Here is a 14,643-nt window from a genome sequence, read left to right as displayed (position 1 = left end):
GTGCTCAGAATATTTTTTCCTTGACAAACAGTTCAAACAGGCTCTTCAGTAGAAGGTCTAGTCTTTACAGAAGTAAAATGTACAGAATCAGATAGCCGACTGGTTAAGGACTGGTTTTTAACATAGCAAGCTGCGATGGCCGAGTGGTAAAGGCGTTGGACTTGAAATCCAATGGGGTCTCCCCGCGCAGGTTTGAACCCTGCTCACGCGCTTTGACAAGCCAGTCTTTATTTGCAACATGTCATTGGAGACTTGATAAGGATAATGTGTGCTAAATGCATGGACTTGTCCTTTGATTCAGAGTATATCTGCATTGACAAACAGTTCAAATAGGCTCTTCAGTAGAAAGTCTCGTCTTTACAGAAGTAAAATGTACAGAATCAGATAGCTACCTAGTTTTTAATTTAGCAAGCTGTGATGGCCGAGTGGTTAAGGCGTTGGAATTGAAATCCAATAGGGTCTCCCCGCGCACGTTCGAACCCTAATGTAGCAAGCTGTGATGGCCGAGTGGTTCGAACCCTGCTCACAGCGCTTTGACAAACCAGTCTTTATTTGCAACATGTCATTGGAGACTTGATATGGATAATGTGTGCTAAATGCATGGACTTTGATTCAGGTGCTCAGAGTATATCTGCAATGACAAACAGTTCAAATAGGCTCTTCAGTAGAAGGTCTAGTCTTTACAGAAGTAAAATGTACAGAATCAGATAGCCGACTGGTTTTTAACATATGGCCGAGTGGTAAAGGCGTTGGACTTGAAATCTAATGGGGTCTCCCCGCGCACGTTCGAACCCTAATGTATTAAAAACCAGTCCTTAACCAGTCGGCTATCTGATTCTCCTCGCGCAGGCTCACGCGCTTTGACAAACCAGTCTTTCTTTGCAACATGTCATTGGAGACTTGATATGGATAATGTGTGCTAAATGCATGGACTTGTCCTTTGATTCATTTGGGTTGGCGCCCCCCCCTTGGGTTGTGCCGTGGCGGAGGTCTTTGCGGGCTATACTCAGCCTTGTCTCAGGATGGTAAGTTGGTGGTTGAAGATATCCCTCTAGTGGTGTGGGGGCTGTGCTTTGGCAAAGTGGGTGGGGTTATATCCTTCCTGTTTGGCCCTGTCCGGGGGTGTCCTCGGAGTGGGCCACAGTGTCTCCTGACCCCTCCTGTCTCAGCCTCCAGTATTTATGCTGCAGTAGTTTATGTGTCGGGGGGCTAGGGTCAGTTTGTTATATCTGGAGTACTTCTCCTGTCCTATTTGGTGTCCTGTGTGAATCTAAAGGGGCGTTCTCTAATTCTCTCCTTCTCTCTTTCTCTCTCTCGGAGGACCTGAGCCCTAGGACCATGCCCCAGGACTACCTGACATGATGACTCCTTGCTGTCCCCAGTCCACCTGGCTGTGCTGCTGCTCCAGTTTCAACTGTTCTGCCTTATTATTATTCGACCATGCTGGTCATTTATGAACATTTGAACATCTTGGCCATGTTCTGTTATAATCTCCACCCGGCACAGCCAGAAGAGGACTGGCCATCCCACATATGCTCTCTCTAATTCTCTCTTTCTTTCTCTCTCTCGGAGGACCTGAGCCCTAGGACCATGCCCCAGGAATACCTGACATGATGACTCTTTGCTGTCCCCAGTCCACCTGACTGTGCTGCTGCTCCAGTTTCAACTATTCTGCCTTATTATTATTCGACCATGCTGGTCATTTATGAACATTTGAACATCTTGACCATGTTTTGTTATAATCTCCACCCGGCACAGCCAGAAGAGGACTGGCCACCCCACATAGCCTGGTTCCTCTCTAGGTTTCTTCCTAGGTTTTGGCCTTTCTATGGAGTTTTTCCTAGCCACCGTGCTTCTACACCTGCATTGCTTGCTGTTTGGGGTTTTAGGCTGGGTTTCTGTACAGCACTTTGAGATATCAGCTGATGTACGAAGGGCTATATAAATACATTTGATTTGATTTGATTTGATTCAAGTGCTCAGAATATTTTTTCCTTGACAAACAGTTCAAACAGGCTCTTCACTAGAAGGTCTAGTCTTTACAGAAGTAAAATGTACAGAATCAGATAGCCGACTGGTTAAGGACTGGTTTTTAACATAGCAAGCTGCGATGGCCGAGTGGTAAAGGCGTTGGACTTGAAATCCAATGGGGTCTCCCCGCGCAGGTTTGAACCCTGCTCACCCGCTTTGACAAGCCAGTCTTTATTTGCAACATGTCATTGGAGACTTGATAAGGATAATGTGTGCTAAATGCATGGACTTTGATTCAGGTGCTCAGAGTATATCTGCAATGACAAACAGTTCAAATAGGCTCTTCAGTAGAAGGTCTAGTCTTTACAGAAGTAAAATGTACAGAATCAGATAGCCGACTGGTTTTTAACATATGGCAGAGTGGTAAAGGCGTTGGACTTGAAATCTAATGGGGTCTCCCCGCGCACGTTCGAACCCTGCTCACAGCGCTTTGACAAACCAGTCTTTGCAACATGTCATTGGAGAAATGCATGGACTTGTCCTTTGATTCAGGTTCTCAGAGTATATCTGCATTGACAAACAGTTCAAATAGTCTCTTCAGTACAGAGACTGTTGTTTGTATTAGATTTATGATGGAAATTCTGAGAGACAGGTCGGTATGTCCTCAGACTTGAAACCCCATTGAGTCTCTCTGCTCTTTTTAAAATCTTATTCTCAGTGAATAGTCCACTTGTACTTTCTCTGCACATAGGTTTTTGACTTGCACATTAAACCTGCAACCTTCACAGCTTTGGAAAGGACCGAGGTTACTTGGCGCAATAAGATCAAAATGTTGTGCCATCAAATTTACAATTTTTCACCAATGATGTCTGTTTCCAAATCCCAATCCCTTTAGTTGCATTCCAACAGCTGCAATGGCCAAGTTCTTTAGACGTTGGACCTGAATTTCAAAGGGGTCTCCCCACCCATGTTCTTAACTTGCTTGAAGCATATAGCCCACTTCTGCTTTCTCCTCATCAATTTCCTTAGATTCCTACTGCTGTGATGGCTAAGTGATTTAAGCATTGTAATTGAAGTCCAATGTATTCTCCCTGTACAGTTTTCAACTCTGCTTACTGGGTGATGATAAAGTAGACCTTTAAGTGCTGGTGCAATGATTGAAGTGCTTAGAAAATTGCTTTTAAAAAATCTTGGCTTGAAAAAAAATCCAACTAGGCAGTTGAATTTGGATACTTTTGTCCTTGTGTGAGGTACCTCAGAAAGCTGTGATTGCAGAATGGTTAAATCGTTGGACTCAAAATCCATGGGGCTTGCCCAGTGCAGGTTTGAACCCTGCGAGCAGCGCTTCGACAATCCAGTCTTTAATTATAACATGTCATTGGGGACTTGATATGGATAATGCTTGGACATGTCCTTTGATTCAAGTGCTCAGAATTGATCTTCCATGACAAATGTTTCAAGTAGGCTCTTCAATAGCAATAATCTGGTCACTTTAGTGGTAAAATGGACAGAACGAGATAGCGGACTGGTTAAGGGTCTGACGGTAACAGGAGAAGCTGTGATGGCCGAGAGGTTAAGGCGTTGGACTCGAAATCCAATGGGATCTCCCCGCGCAGGTTCGAACCCTGCTCACAGCGCTTTGACAAACAATTCTTTATTTGCAACATGTCATTGGAGACTTGATATGGATAATGTGTGCTAAATGCATGGACTTGTCCTTTGATTCAAGTGCTCAGAATATTTTTTCCTTGACAAACAGTTCAAACAGGCTCTTCACTAGAAGGTCTAGTCTTTACAGAAGTAAAATGTACAGAATCAGATAGCCGCCTGGTTTTTAGTGTTGCAAGCTGTGATGGCCGAGTGGTTAAGGCGTTGGACTTGAAATCCAATGGGGTCTCCCCGCGCAGGTTCGAACCCTGCTCACAGCGCTTTGACAAACCAGTCTTTATTTGCAACATGTCATTGGAGACTTGATATGGATAATGTGTGCTAAATGCATGGACTTTGATTCACGTGCTCAGAGTATATCTGCAATGACAAACAGTTCAAATAGACTCTTCAGTAGAAGGTCTAGTCTTTACAGAAGTAAAATGTACAGAATCAGATAGCCGACTGGTTTTTAACATTGCAAGCTGCGATGGCCGAGTGGTAAAGACTTGAAATCCAATGGGGTTTCCCCGCGCACGTTCGAACCCTGCTCACAGCGCTTTGACAAACCAGTCTTTGCAACATGTCATTGGAGAAATGCATGGACTTGTCCTTTGATTCAGGTTCTACTGCTGTGATGGCTAAGTGATTTAAGCATTGTAATTGAAGTCCAATGTATTCTCCCTGTACAGTTTTCAACTCTGCTTACTGGGTGATGATAAAGTAGACCTTTAAGTGCTCGTGCAACGATTGAAGTGCTTAGAAAATTGCTTTTTTTTAAACTTGGCTTGAAAAAAAATCCAACTAGGCAGTTGAATTTGGATACTTTTGTCCTTGTGTGAGGTACCTCAGAAAGCTGTGATTGCAGAATGGTTAAATCGTTGGACTCAAAATCCATGGGGGTTGCCCAGTGCAGGTTTGAACCCTGCGAGCAGCGCTTTGACAATCCAGTCTTTAAATGTAACATGTCATTGGGGACTTGATATGGATAATGCTTGGACATGTCCTTTGATTCAAGTGCTCAGAATTGATCTTCCATGACAAATGTTTCAAGTAGGCTCTTCAATAGCAATAATCTGGTCACTTTAGAGGTAAAATGGACAGAACGAGATAGCGGACTGGTTAAGGGTCTGTCGGTAACAGGAGAAGCTGTGATGGCCGAGAGGTTAAGGCGTTGGACTTGAAATCCAATGGGGTCTCCCCGCGCAGGTTCGAACCCTGCTCACAGCGCTTTGACAAACCAGTCTTTATTTGCAACATGTCATTGGAGACTTGATATGGATAATGTGTGCTAAATGCATGGACTTTGATTCACGTGCTCAGAGTATATCTGCAATGACAAACAGTTCAAATAGACTCTTCAGTAGAAGGTCTAGTCTTTACAGAAGTAAAATGTACAGAATCAGATAGCCGACTGGTTTTTAACATTGCAAGCTGCGATGGCCAAGTGGTAAAGACTTGAAATCCAATGGGGTTTCCCCGCGCACGTTCGAACCCTGCTCACAGCGCTTTGACAAACCAGTCTTTGCAACATGTCATTGGAGAAATGCATGGACTTGTCCTTTGATTCAGGTTCTACTGCTGTGATGGCTAAGTGATTTAAGCATTGTAATTGAAGTCCAATGTATTCTCCCTGTACAGTTTTCAACTCTGCTTACTGGGTGATGATAAAGTAGACCTTTAAGTGCTCGTGCAACGATTGAAGTGCTTAGAAAATTGCTTTTTTTTAAACTTGGCTTGAAAAAAAATCCAACTAGGCAGTTGAATTTGGATACTTTTGTCCTTGTGTGAGGTACCTCAGAAAGCTGTGATTGCAGAATGGTTAAATCGTTGGACTCAAAATCCATGGGGGTTGCCCAGTGCAGGTTTGAACCCTGCGAGCAGCGCTTTGACAATCCAGTCTTTAAATGTAACATGTCATTGGGGACTTGATATGGATAATGCTTGGACATGTCCTTTGATTCAAGTGCTCAGAATTGATCTTCCATGACAAATGTTTCAAGTAGGCTCTTCAATAGCAATAATCTGGTCACTTTAGAGGTAAAATGGACAGAACGAGATAGCGGACTGGTTAAGGGTCTGTCGGTAACAGGAGAAGCTGTGATGGCCGAGAGGTTAAGGCGTTGGACTCGAAATCCAATGTGATCTCCCCGCGCAGGTTCGAACCCTGCTCACAGCGCTTTGACAAACAATTCTTTATTTGCAACATGTCATTGGAGACTTGATATGGATAATGTGTGCTAAATGCATGGACTTGTCCTTTGATTCAAGTGCTCAGAATATTTTTTCCTTGACAAACAGTTTAAACAGGCTCTTCACTAGAAGGTCTAGTCTTTACAGAAGTAAAATGTACAGAATCAGATAGCCGCCTGGTTTTTAGTGTAGCAAGCTGTGATGGCCGAGTGGTTAAGGCGTTGGACTTGAAGTCCAATGGGGTCTCCCCGCACAGGTTCGAACCCTGCTCACAGCGCTTTGACAAACCAGTCTTTATTTGCAACATGTCATTGGAGACTTGATATGAATAATGCGTGCTAAATGCATGGACTTTGATTCAGGTGCTCAGAGTATATCTGCAATGACAAACAGTTCAAATAGACTCTTACAGAAGTAAAATGTACAGAATCAGATAGCCGACTGGTTTTTAACATTGCAAGCTGCGATGGCCTGTAAAGACTTGAAATCCAATGGGGTTTCCCCGCGCACGTTCGAACCCTGCTCACAGCGCTTTGACAAACCAGTCTTTGCAACATGTCATTGGAGAAATGCATGGACTTGTCCTTTGATTCAGGTTCTCAGAGTATATCTGCATTGACAAACAGTTCAAATAGTCTCTTCAGTACAGAGTCTGTTGTTTGTATTAGATTTATGATGGAAATTCTGAGAGACAGGTCGGTATGTCCTCAGACTTGAAACCCCATTGGGTCTCTCTGCTCTTTTTAAAATCTTATTCTCAGTGAATAGTCCACTTGTACTTTCTCTGCACATAGGTTTTTGACTTGCACATTAAACCTGCAACCTTCACAGCTTTGGAAAGGACCGAGGTTACTTGGCGCAATAAGATCAAAATGTTGTGCCATCAAGTTTACCATTTTTCACCAATGATGTCTGTTTCAAACAGGCTCTTCAGTAGAAGGTCTAGTCTTTACAGAAGTAAAATGTACAGAATCAGATAGCCGACTGGTTAAGGACTGGTTTTTACCATAGCAAGCTGCGATGGCCGAGAGGTTAAGGCGTTGGACTCGAAATCCAATGGAGTCTCCACGCGCAAGTTTGAACCCTGCTCACAGCGCTTTGACAAACCAGTCTTTATTTGCAACATATCATTGGAGACTTGATATGGATGATGTGTGCTTAATGCATGGACCTGTCCTTTGATTCAGGTGGTCAGAATAAAATTCCTTGATGAACAGTTCAAACAGGCTTTTCAGTAGAAAGTCTAGTCTTTACAGAAGTAAAATGTACAGAAACAGATAGCCGACTGGTTAAGGCCTGGTTTTTAATGTAGCAGGCTGTGATGGCCGAGTCGTTAAGGCGTTGGACTTGAAATCCAATGGGTTCTCCCCGCGCAAGTTTGAACCCTGCTCACAGCGCTTTGACAAACCAGTCTTTATTTGCAACATGTCATTGGAGACTTGATATGGATGATGTGTGCTTAATGCATGGACCTGTCCTTTGATTCAGGTGGTCAGAATAAAATTCCTTGACAAACAGTTCAAACAGACTCTTCAGTAGACTGGTTAACCCTGCTCACAGCGCTTTGACAAACCAGTCTTTATTTGCAACATGTCATTGGAGACTTGATATGGATGATGTGTGCTTAATGCATGGATCTGTCCTTTGATTCAGGTGGTCAGAATAAAATTCCTTGACAAACAGTTCAAACAGACTCTTCAGTAGAAGGTCTAGTCTTTAAAGAAGTAAAATGTACAGAATCAGATAGCAGACTGGTTAAGTTCTGGTTTTTAATGTAGCAGGCTGTGATGGCCGAGTGTTTAAGGCGTTGGACATGAAAACCAATGGGGTCTCCCTGCGCAGGTTCGAACCCTGCTTACAGCGCTTTGACAAACCAGTCTTTATTTGCAACATGTCATTGGAGACTTGATATGGATGATGTGTGCTTAATGCATGGACCTGTCCTTTGATTCATGGACCTGTCCTTTGATTCAGGTGGTCAGAATAAAATTCCTTGACAAACAGTTCAAACAGGCTCTTCAGTAGAAGGTCTAGTCTTTACAGAAGTAAAATGTACAGAATCAGATAGCCGACTGGTTAAGTTCTGGTTTTTAATGTAGCAGGCTGTGATGGCCGAGTGGTTAAGGCGTTGGACTTGAAATCCAATGGGGTCTCCCCGCGCAGGTTCGAACCCTGCTCACAGCGCTTTGACAAACCAGTCTTTATTTGCAACATATCATTGGAGACATGATATGGATAATGTGCCTAATGCATGGACTTGTCCTTTGAATCAAGTGCTCATAATGTTTTTTCCTTGACGAACAGTTCAAACAGGCTTTTCAGTAGAAAGTCTAGTCTTTACAGAAGTAAAATGTACAGAATTAGATAGCCGACTGGTTAAGGCCTGGATTTTAATGTAGCAGGCTGTGATGGCCGAGTAGTTAAGGCGTTCGACTTGAAATCCAATGGAGTCTCCACGCGCAGGTTCGAACCCTGCTCACAGCGCATTGACAAACCAGTTGTTATTTGCAACATGTCATTGGAGACTTGATATGGATGATGTGTGCTAAATGCATGGACCTGTCCTTTGATTCAGGTGGTCAGAATAAAATTCCTTGACAAACAGTTCAAACAGACTCTTCAGTAGAAGGTCTAGTATTTAAAGAAGTAAAATGTACAGAATCAGATAGCAGACTGGTTAAGTTCTGGTTTTTAATGTAGCAGGCTGTGATGGCCGAGTGGTTAAGGCGTTGGACATGAAAACCAATGGGGTCTCCCCGCGCAGGTTTGAACCCTGCTCACAGCGCTTTGACAAACCAGTCTTTATTTGCAACATGTCATTGGAGACTTGATATGGATGATGTGTGCTTAATGCATGGACCTGTCCTTTGATTCAGGTGGTCAGAATAAAATTCCTTAACAAACAGTTCAAACAGGCTCTTCAGTAGAAGGTCTAGTCTTTACAGAAGCAAAATGTACAGAATCAGATAGCCGACTGGTTAAGTTCTGGTTTTAATGTAGCAGGCTGTGATGGCCGAGTGGTTAAGGCGTTGGACTTGAAATCCAATGGGGTCTCCCCGCGCAGGTTCGAACCCTGCTCACAGCGCTTTGACAAACCAGTCTTTATTTGCAACATATCATTGAAGACATGATATGGATAATGTGCCTAATGCATGGACTTGTCCTTTGATTCAAGTGCTCATAATGTTTTTTCCTTGACGAACAGTTCAAACAGGCTTTTCAGTAGAAAGTCTAGTCTTTACAGAAGTAAAATGTACAGAATCAGATAGCCGACTGGTTAAGGCCTGGTTTTTAATGTAGCAGGCTGTGATGGCCGAGTCGTTAAGGCGTTGGACTTGAAATCCAATGGGTTCTCCCCGCGCAAGTTTGAACCCTGCTCACAGCGCTTTGACAAACCAGTCTTTATTTGCAACATGTCATTGGAGACTTGATATGGATGATGTGTGCTTAATGCATGGACCTGTCCTTTGATTCAGGTGGTCAGAATAAAATTCCTTGACAAACAGTTCAAACAGACTCTTCAGTAGACTGGTTAACCCTGCTCACAGCGCTTTGACAAACCAGTCTTTATTTGCAACATGTCATTGGAGACTTGATATGGATGATGTGTGCTTAATGCATGGACCTGTCCTTTGATTCAGGTGGTCAGAATAAAATTCCTTGACAAACAGTTCAAACAGACTCTTCAGTAGAAGGTCTAGTCTTTAAAGAAGTAAAATGTACAGAATCAGATAGCAGACTGGTTAAGTTCTGTTTTTTAATGTAGCAGGCTGTGATGGCCGAGTGGTTAAGGTGTTGGACATGAAAACCAATGGGGTCTCCCTGCGCAGGTTCGAACCCTGCTACAGCGCTTTGACAAACCAGTCTTTATTTGCAACATGTCATTGGAGACTTGATGTGGATGATGTGTGCTTAATGCATGGACCTGTCCTTTGATTCATGGACCTGTCCTTTGATTCAGGTGGTCAGAATAAAATTCCTTGACAATCAGTTCAAACAGGCTCTTCAGTAGAAGGTCTAGTCTTTACAGAAGTAAAATGTACAGAATCAGATAGCCGACTGGTTAAGTTCTGGTTTTTAATGTAGCAGGCTGTGATGGCCGAGTGGTTAAGGCGTTGGACTTAAAATCCAATGGGGTTTCCCCGCGCAGGTTCGAACCCTGCTCACAGCGCATTGACAAACCAGTCTTTACTTGCAACATATCATTGGAGACATGATATGGATAATGTGCCTAATGCATGGACTTGTCCTTTGATTCAAGTGCTCATAATGTTTTTTCCTTGACGAACAGTTCAAACAGGCTTTTCAGTAGAAAGTCTAGTCTTTACAGAAGTAAAATGTACAGAATCAGATAGCCGACTGGTTAAGGCCTGGTTTTTAATGTAGCAGGCTGTGATGGCCGAGTGGTTAAGGCGTTGGACTTGAAATCCAATGGGGTCTCCCCGCGCAGGTTTGAACCCTGCTCACAGCGCTTTGACAAACCAGTCTTTATTTGCAACATATCATTGGAGACATGATATGGATAATGTGCCTAATGCATGGACTTGTCCTTTGATTCAAGTGCTCATAATGTTTTTTCCTTGACGAACAGTTCAAACAGGCTTTTCAGTAGAAAGTCTGGTCTTTACAGAAGTAAAATGTACAGAATCAGATAGCCGACAGCCTGGTTTTTAATATAGCAGGCTGTGATGGCCGAGTCGTTAAGGCGTTGGACTTGAAATCCAATGGGTTCTCCCCGCGCAAGTTTGAACCCTGCTCACAGCGCTTTGACAAACCAGTCTTTATTTGCAACATGTCATTGGAGACTTGATATGGATGATGTGTGCTTAATGCATGGACCTGTCCTTTGATTCAGGTGGTCAGAATAAAATTCCTTGACAAACAGTTCAAACAGACTCTTCAGTAGAAGGTCTAGTCTTTAAAGAAGTAAAATGTACAGAATCAGATAGCAGACTGGTTAAGTTCTGGTTTTTAATGTAGCAGGCTGTGATTCCTTGACAAACAGTTCAAACAGGCTCTTCAGTAGAAGGTCTAGTCTTTACAGAAGTAAAATGTACAGAATCAGATAGCCGACTGGTTAAGTTCTGGTCTTTAATGTAGCAGGCTGTGATGGCCGAGTGGTTAAGGCGTTGGACTTGAAATCCAATGGGGTCTCCCCGCGCAGGTTCGAACCCTGCTCACAGCGCGTTGACAAACCAGTCTTTGTTTGCAACATATCATTGGAGACATGATATGGATAATGTGCCTAATGCATGGACTTATCCTTTGATTAAAGTGCTCATAATGTTTTTTCCTTGACGAACAGTTCAAACAGGCTTTTCAGTAGAAAGTCTAGTCTTTACAGAAGTAAAATGTACAGAATCAGATAGCCGACTGGTTAAGGCCTGGATTTTAATGTAGCAGGCAGTGCCTAATGCATGGACTTGTCCTTTGATTCAAGTGCTCATAATGTTTTTTCCTTACGAAGAGTTCAAACAGGCTTTTCAGTAGAAAATCTAGTCTTTACAGAAGTAAAATGTACAGAATTAGATAGCCGACTGGTCAAGGCCTGGTTTTTAATGTAGCAGGCTCTGATGGCCGAGTAGTTAAGGCGTTGGACTTGAAATCCAATGGGTTCTCCCCGCGCATGTTCGAACCCTGCTCACAGCGCTTTGACAAATCAGTCTTTATTTGCAACATGTCATTGGAGACTTGATATGGATGATGTGTGCTTAATTCATGGACCTCTCCTTTTATTCAGGTGGTCAGAATAAAATTCCTTGATAAACAGTTCAAACAGGCTCTTCAGTAGAAGGTCTAGTCTTTACAGAAGTAAAATGTACAGAATCAGATAGCCGACTGGTTAAGTTCTGGTTTTTAATGTAGCAGGCTGTGATGGCCGAGTGGTTAAGGCGTTGGACTTGAAATCCAATGGGTTCTCCCCGCGCAGGTTTGAACCCTGCTCACAGCGCTTTGACAAACCAGTCTTTATTTGCAACATATCATTGGAGACATGATATGTATAATGTGCCTAATGCATGGACTTGTCCTTTGATTCAAGTGCTCAGAATGTTTTTTCCTTGACGAACAGTTCGAACAGGCTTTTCAGTCGAAAGTCTAGTCTTTAGAGAAGTAAAATGTACAGAATCAGATAGCCGACTGGTTAAGGCCTGGATTTTAATCTAGCAGGCTGTGATGGCCGAGTGGTTAAGGCGTTGGACTTGAAATCCAATGGGGTCTCCCCGCGCAGGTTCGAACCCTGCTCACAGCGCTTTGACAAACCAGTCTTTATTTGCAACATATCATTGGAGACATGATATGGATAATGTGCCTAATGCATGGACTTGTCCTTTGATTCAAGTGCTCATATTGTTTTTTCCTTGACGAACAGTTCAAACAGGCTTTTCAGTTGAAAGTCGAGTCTTTACAGAAGTAAAATGTACAGAATCAGATAGCCGACTGGTTAAGGCCTGGTTTTTAATATGGCAGGCTGTGATGGCCGAGTCGTTAAGGCATTGGACTTGAAATCCAATGGGTTCTCCCCGCGCAGGTTTGAACCCTGCTCACAGCGCATTGACAAACCAGTCTTTCTTTGCAACATGTCATTGGAGACTTGATATGGATGATGTGTGCTTAATGCATGGACCTGTCCTTTGATTCAGGTGGTCAGAATAAAATTCCTTGACAAACAGTTCAAACAGACTCTTCAGTAGAAGGTCTAGTCTTTAAAGAAGTAAAATGTACAGAATCAGATAGCCGACTGGTTAAGTTCTGGTCTTTAATGTAGCAGGCTGTGATGGCCGAGTGGTTAAGGCGTTGGACTTGAAATCCAAAGGGGTCTCCCCGCGCAGGTTCGAACCCTGCTCACAGCGCGTTGACAAACCAGTCTTTATTTGCAACATGTCATTGGAGACTTGATATGGATGATGTGTGCTTAATGCATTGATTCAGGTGGTCAGAATAAAATTCCTTGACAAACAGTTCAAACAGGCTCTTCAGTAGAAGATCTAGTCTTTACAGAAGTAAAATGTACAGAATCAGATAGCCGACTGGTTAAGTTCTGGTTTTTAATGTAGCAGGCTGTGATGGCCGAGTGGTTAAGGCGTTGGACTTGAAATCCAATGGGTTCTCCCCGCGCAGGTTTGAACCCTGCTCACAGCGCTTTGACAAACCAGTCTTTATTTGCAACATATCATTGGAGACATGATATGTATAATGTGCCTAATGCATGGACTTGTCCTTTGATTCAAGTGCTCAGAATGTTTTTTCCTTGACGAACAGTTCGAACAGGCTTTTCAGTCGAAAGTCTAGTCTTTAGAGAAGTAAAATGTACAGAATCAGATAGCCGACTGGTTAAGGCCTGGATTTTAATGTAGCAGGCTGTGATGGCCGAGTAGTTAAGGCGTTGGACTGGAAATCCAATGGAGTCTCCACGCGCAGGTTCGAACCCTGCTCACAGCGCATTGACAAACCAGTTGTTATTTGCAACATGTCATTGGAGACTTGATATGGATGATGTGTGCTTAATGCATGGACCTGTCCTTTGATTCAGGTGGTCAGAATAAAATTCCTTGACAAACAGTTCAAACAGACTCTTCAGTAGAAGGTCTAGTCTTTAAAGAAGTAAAATGTACAGAATCAGATAGCAGACTGGTTAAGTTCAGGTTTTTAATGTAGCAGGCTGTGATTCCTTGACAAACAGTTCAAACAGACTCTTCAGTAGAAGGTCTAGTCTTTACAGAAGTAAAATGTACAGAATCAGATAGCCGACTGGTTAAGTTCTGGTTTTTAATGTAGCAGGTTGTGATGGCCGAGTGGTTAAGGTGTTGGACTTGAAATCCAATGGGGTCTCCCCGCGCAGGTTCGAACCCTGCTCACAGCGCTTTGACAAAACAGTCTTTATTTGAAACATATCATTGGAGACATGATATGGATAATGTGCCTAATGCATGGACTTGTCCATTGATTCAAGTGCTCATATTGTTTTTTCCTTGACGAACAGTTCAAACAGGCTTTTCAGTTGAAAGTCTAGTCTTTACAGAAGTAAAATGTACAGAATCAGATAGCCGACTGGTTAAGGCCTGGTTTTTAATATGGCAGGCTGTGATGGCCGAGTCGTTAAGGCGTTGGACTTGAAATCCAATGAGTTCTCCCTGCGCATGTTCGAACCCTGCTCACAGAGCTTTGACAAATCAGTCTTTATTTGCATCGTGTCATTGGAGACTTGATATGGATAATGTGTGCTTAATGCATGGACCTGTCATTTGATTCAGGTGGTCAGAATAACATTCCTTGACAAACAGTTCAAACGGGCTCTTCAGTAGAAGGTCTAGTCTTTAAAGAAGTAAAATGTACAGAATCAGATAGCAGACTGGTTAAGTTCTGGTTTTTAATGTAGCAGGCTGTGATGGCCGAGTGGTTAAGGCGTTGGACATGAAAACCAATGGGGTCTCCCCGCGCAGTTTTGAACCCTGCTCACAGCGCTTTGACAAACCAGTCTTTATTTGCAACATGTCATTGGAGACTTGATATGGATGATGTGTGCTTAATGCATGGACCTGTCCTTTGATTCAGGTGGTCAGAATAAAATTCCTTGACGAACAGTTCAAACAGGCTTTTCAGTAGAAAGTCTAGTCTTTACAGAAGTAAAATGTACAGAATCAGATAGCCGACTGGTTAAGGCCTGGTTTTTAATGTAGCAGGCTGTGATGGCCGAGTCGTTAAGGCGTTGGACTTGAAATCCAATGGGTTCTCCCCGCGCAAGTTTGAACCCTGCTCACAGCGCTTTGACAAACCAGTCTTTATTTGCAACATGTCATTGGAGACTTGATATGGATGATGTGTGCTTAATGC

At 43.1% G+C, this 14,643-nt stretch overlaps 31 non-coding genes across 31 annotated transcripts; all 31 read left to right on the top strand.

Moving 5' to 3' along the window:
- The first annotated feature begins 129 nt into the window (after positions 1-129).
- Positions 130-212, top strand: trnas-uga (transfer RNA serine (anticodon UGA)). The gene has a single exon. It is a non-coding gene; the product is annotated as a tRNA-Ser (tRNA).
- A 1,892-nt stretch (positions 213-2,104) lies between these two features.
- On the top strand, positions 2,105-2,187 carry trnas-uga (transfer RNA serine (anticodon UGA)). The gene has a single exon. It is a non-coding gene; the product is annotated as a tRNA-Ser (tRNA).
- Positions 2,188-3,526: 1,339 nt separating this feature from the next.
- Positions 3,527-3,608, top strand: trnas-cga (transfer RNA serine (anticodon CGA)). Its single transcript has one exon. It is a non-coding gene; the product is annotated as a tRNA-Ser (tRNA).
- A 209-nt stretch (positions 3,609-3,817) lies between these two features.
- Positions 3,818-3,899, top strand: trnas-uga (transfer RNA serine (anticodon UGA)). Its single transcript has one exon. It is a non-coding gene; the product is annotated as a tRNA-Ser (tRNA).
- Positions 3,900-4,766: 867 nt separating this feature from the next.
- On the top strand, positions 4,767-4,848 carry trnas-uga (transfer RNA serine (anticodon UGA)). Its single transcript has one exon. It is a non-coding gene; the product is annotated as a tRNA-Ser (tRNA).
- An 867-nt stretch (positions 4,849-5,715) lies between these two features.
- trnas-cga (transfer RNA serine (anticodon CGA)) lies at positions 5,716-5,797 on the top strand. Its single transcript has one exon. It is a non-coding gene; the product is annotated as a tRNA-Ser (tRNA).
- A 209-nt stretch (positions 5,798-6,006) lies between these two features.
- On the top strand, positions 6,007-6,088 carry trnas-uga (transfer RNA serine (anticodon UGA)). The gene has a single exon. It is a non-coding gene; the product is annotated as a tRNA-Ser (tRNA).
- A 737-nt stretch (positions 6,089-6,825) lies between these two features.
- Positions 6,826-6,907, top strand: trnas-cga (transfer RNA serine (anticodon CGA)). Its single transcript has one exon. It is a non-coding gene; the product is annotated as a tRNA-Ser (tRNA).
- Positions 6,908-7,126: 219 nt separating this feature from the next.
- trnas-uga (transfer RNA serine (anticodon UGA)) lies at positions 7,127-7,208 on the top strand. Its single transcript has one exon. It is a non-coding gene; the product is annotated as a tRNA-Ser (tRNA).
- A 384-nt stretch (positions 7,209-7,592) lies between these two features.
- On the top strand, positions 7,593-7,674 carry trnas-uga (transfer RNA serine (anticodon UGA)). The gene has a single exon. It is a non-coding gene; the product is annotated as a tRNA-Ser (tRNA).
- A 239-nt stretch (positions 7,675-7,913) lies between these two features.
- Positions 7,914-7,995, top strand: trnas-uga (transfer RNA serine (anticodon UGA)). Its single transcript has one exon. It is a non-coding gene; the product is annotated as a tRNA-Ser (tRNA).
- A 218-nt stretch (positions 7,996-8,213) lies between these two features.
- trnas-uga (transfer RNA serine (anticodon UGA)) lies at positions 8,214-8,295 on the top strand. Its single transcript has one exon. It is a non-coding gene; the product is annotated as a tRNA-Ser (tRNA).
- Positions 8,296-8,514: 219 nt separating this feature from the next.
- trnas-uga (transfer RNA serine (anticodon UGA)) lies at positions 8,515-8,596 on the top strand. Its single transcript has one exon. It is a non-coding gene; the product is annotated as a tRNA-Ser (tRNA).
- Positions 8,597-8,814: 218 nt separating this feature from the next.
- On the top strand, positions 8,815-8,896 carry trnas-uga (transfer RNA serine (anticodon UGA)). Its single transcript has one exon. It is a non-coding gene; the product is annotated as a tRNA-Ser (tRNA).
- A 218-nt stretch (positions 8,897-9,114) lies between these two features.
- Positions 9,115-9,196, top strand: trnas-uga (transfer RNA serine (anticodon UGA)). Its single transcript has one exon. It is a non-coding gene; the product is annotated as a tRNA-Ser (tRNA).
- Positions 9,197-9,580: 384 nt separating this feature from the next.
- On the top strand, positions 9,581-9,661 carry trnas-uga (transfer RNA serine (anticodon UGA)). The gene has a single exon. It is a non-coding gene; the product is annotated as a tRNA-Ser (tRNA).
- A 239-nt stretch (positions 9,662-9,900) lies between these two features.
- On the top strand, positions 9,901-9,982 carry trnal-uaa (transfer RNA leucine (anticodon UAA)). The gene has a single exon. It is a non-coding gene; the product is annotated as a tRNA-Leu (tRNA).
- A 218-nt stretch (positions 9,983-10,200) lies between these two features.
- Positions 10,201-10,282, top strand: trnas-uga (transfer RNA serine (anticodon UGA)). Its single transcript has one exon. It is a non-coding gene; the product is annotated as a tRNA-Ser (tRNA).
- A 211-nt stretch (positions 10,283-10,493) lies between these two features.
- Positions 10,494-10,575, top strand: trnas-uga (transfer RNA serine (anticodon UGA)). The gene has a single exon. It is a non-coding gene; the product is annotated as a tRNA-Ser (tRNA).
- A 339-nt stretch (positions 10,576-10,914) lies between these two features.
- trnas-uga (transfer RNA serine (anticodon UGA)) lies at positions 10,915-10,996 on the top strand. The gene has a single exon. It is a non-coding gene; the product is annotated as a tRNA-Ser (tRNA).
- Positions 10,997-11,378: 382 nt separating this feature from the next.
- trnas-uga (transfer RNA serine (anticodon UGA)) lies at positions 11,379-11,460 on the top strand. Its single transcript has one exon. It is a non-coding gene; the product is annotated as a tRNA-Ser (tRNA).
- Positions 11,461-11,679: 219 nt separating this feature from the next.
- On the top strand, positions 11,680-11,761 carry trnas-uga (transfer RNA serine (anticodon UGA)). The gene has a single exon. It is a non-coding gene; the product is annotated as a tRNA-Ser (tRNA).
- A 218-nt stretch (positions 11,762-11,979) lies between these two features.
- On the top strand, positions 11,980-12,061 carry trnas-uga (transfer RNA serine (anticodon UGA)). The gene has a single exon. It is a non-coding gene; the product is annotated as a tRNA-Ser (tRNA).
- Positions 12,062-12,279: 218 nt separating this feature from the next.
- trnas-uga (transfer RNA serine (anticodon UGA)) lies at positions 12,280-12,361 on the top strand. The gene has a single exon. It is a non-coding gene; the product is annotated as a tRNA-Ser (tRNA).
- Positions 12,362-12,580: 219 nt separating this feature from the next.
- trnas-uga (transfer RNA serine (anticodon UGA)) lies at positions 12,581-12,662 on the top strand. Its single transcript has one exon. It is a non-coding gene; the product is annotated as a tRNA-Ser (tRNA).
- A 207-nt stretch (positions 12,663-12,869) lies between these two features.
- trnas-uga (transfer RNA serine (anticodon UGA)) lies at positions 12,870-12,951 on the top strand. Its single transcript has one exon. It is a non-coding gene; the product is annotated as a tRNA-Ser (tRNA).
- A 218-nt stretch (positions 12,952-13,169) lies between these two features.
- On the top strand, positions 13,170-13,251 carry trnas-gga (transfer RNA serine (anticodon GGA)). Its single transcript has one exon. It is a non-coding gene; the product is annotated as a tRNA-Ser (tRNA).
- A 339-nt stretch (positions 13,252-13,590) lies between these two features.
- On the top strand, positions 13,591-13,672 carry trnas-uga (transfer RNA serine (anticodon UGA)). Its single transcript has one exon. It is a non-coding gene; the product is annotated as a tRNA-Ser (tRNA).
- A 218-nt stretch (positions 13,673-13,890) lies between these two features.
- Positions 13,891-13,974, top strand: trnas-uga (transfer RNA serine (anticodon UGA)). The gene has a single exon. It is a non-coding gene; the product is annotated as a tRNA-Ser (tRNA).
- A 217-nt stretch (positions 13,975-14,191) lies between these two features.
- Positions 14,192-14,273, top strand: trnas-uga (transfer RNA serine (anticodon UGA)). Its single transcript has one exon. It is a non-coding gene; the product is annotated as a tRNA-Ser (tRNA).
- Positions 14,274-14,492: 219 nt separating this feature from the next.
- On the top strand, positions 14,493-14,574 carry trnas-uga (transfer RNA serine (anticodon UGA)). Its single transcript has one exon. It is a non-coding gene; the product is annotated as a tRNA-Ser (tRNA).
- Positions 14,575-14,643: the final 69 nt, after the last annotated feature.

Source organism: Oncorhynchus clarkii, chromosome 12 (genome assembly GCF_045791955.1).
Source record: "Oncorhynchus clarkii lewisi isolate Uvic-CL-2024 chromosome 12, UVic_Ocla_1.0, whole genome shotgun sequence".
Classification (NCBI taxonomy): Eukaryota; Metazoa; Chordata; class Actinopteri; order Salmoniformes; family Salmonidae; genus Oncorhynchus; species Oncorhynchus clarkii.
This window is presented reverse-complemented; position numbering and strand designations above follow the sequence as displayed.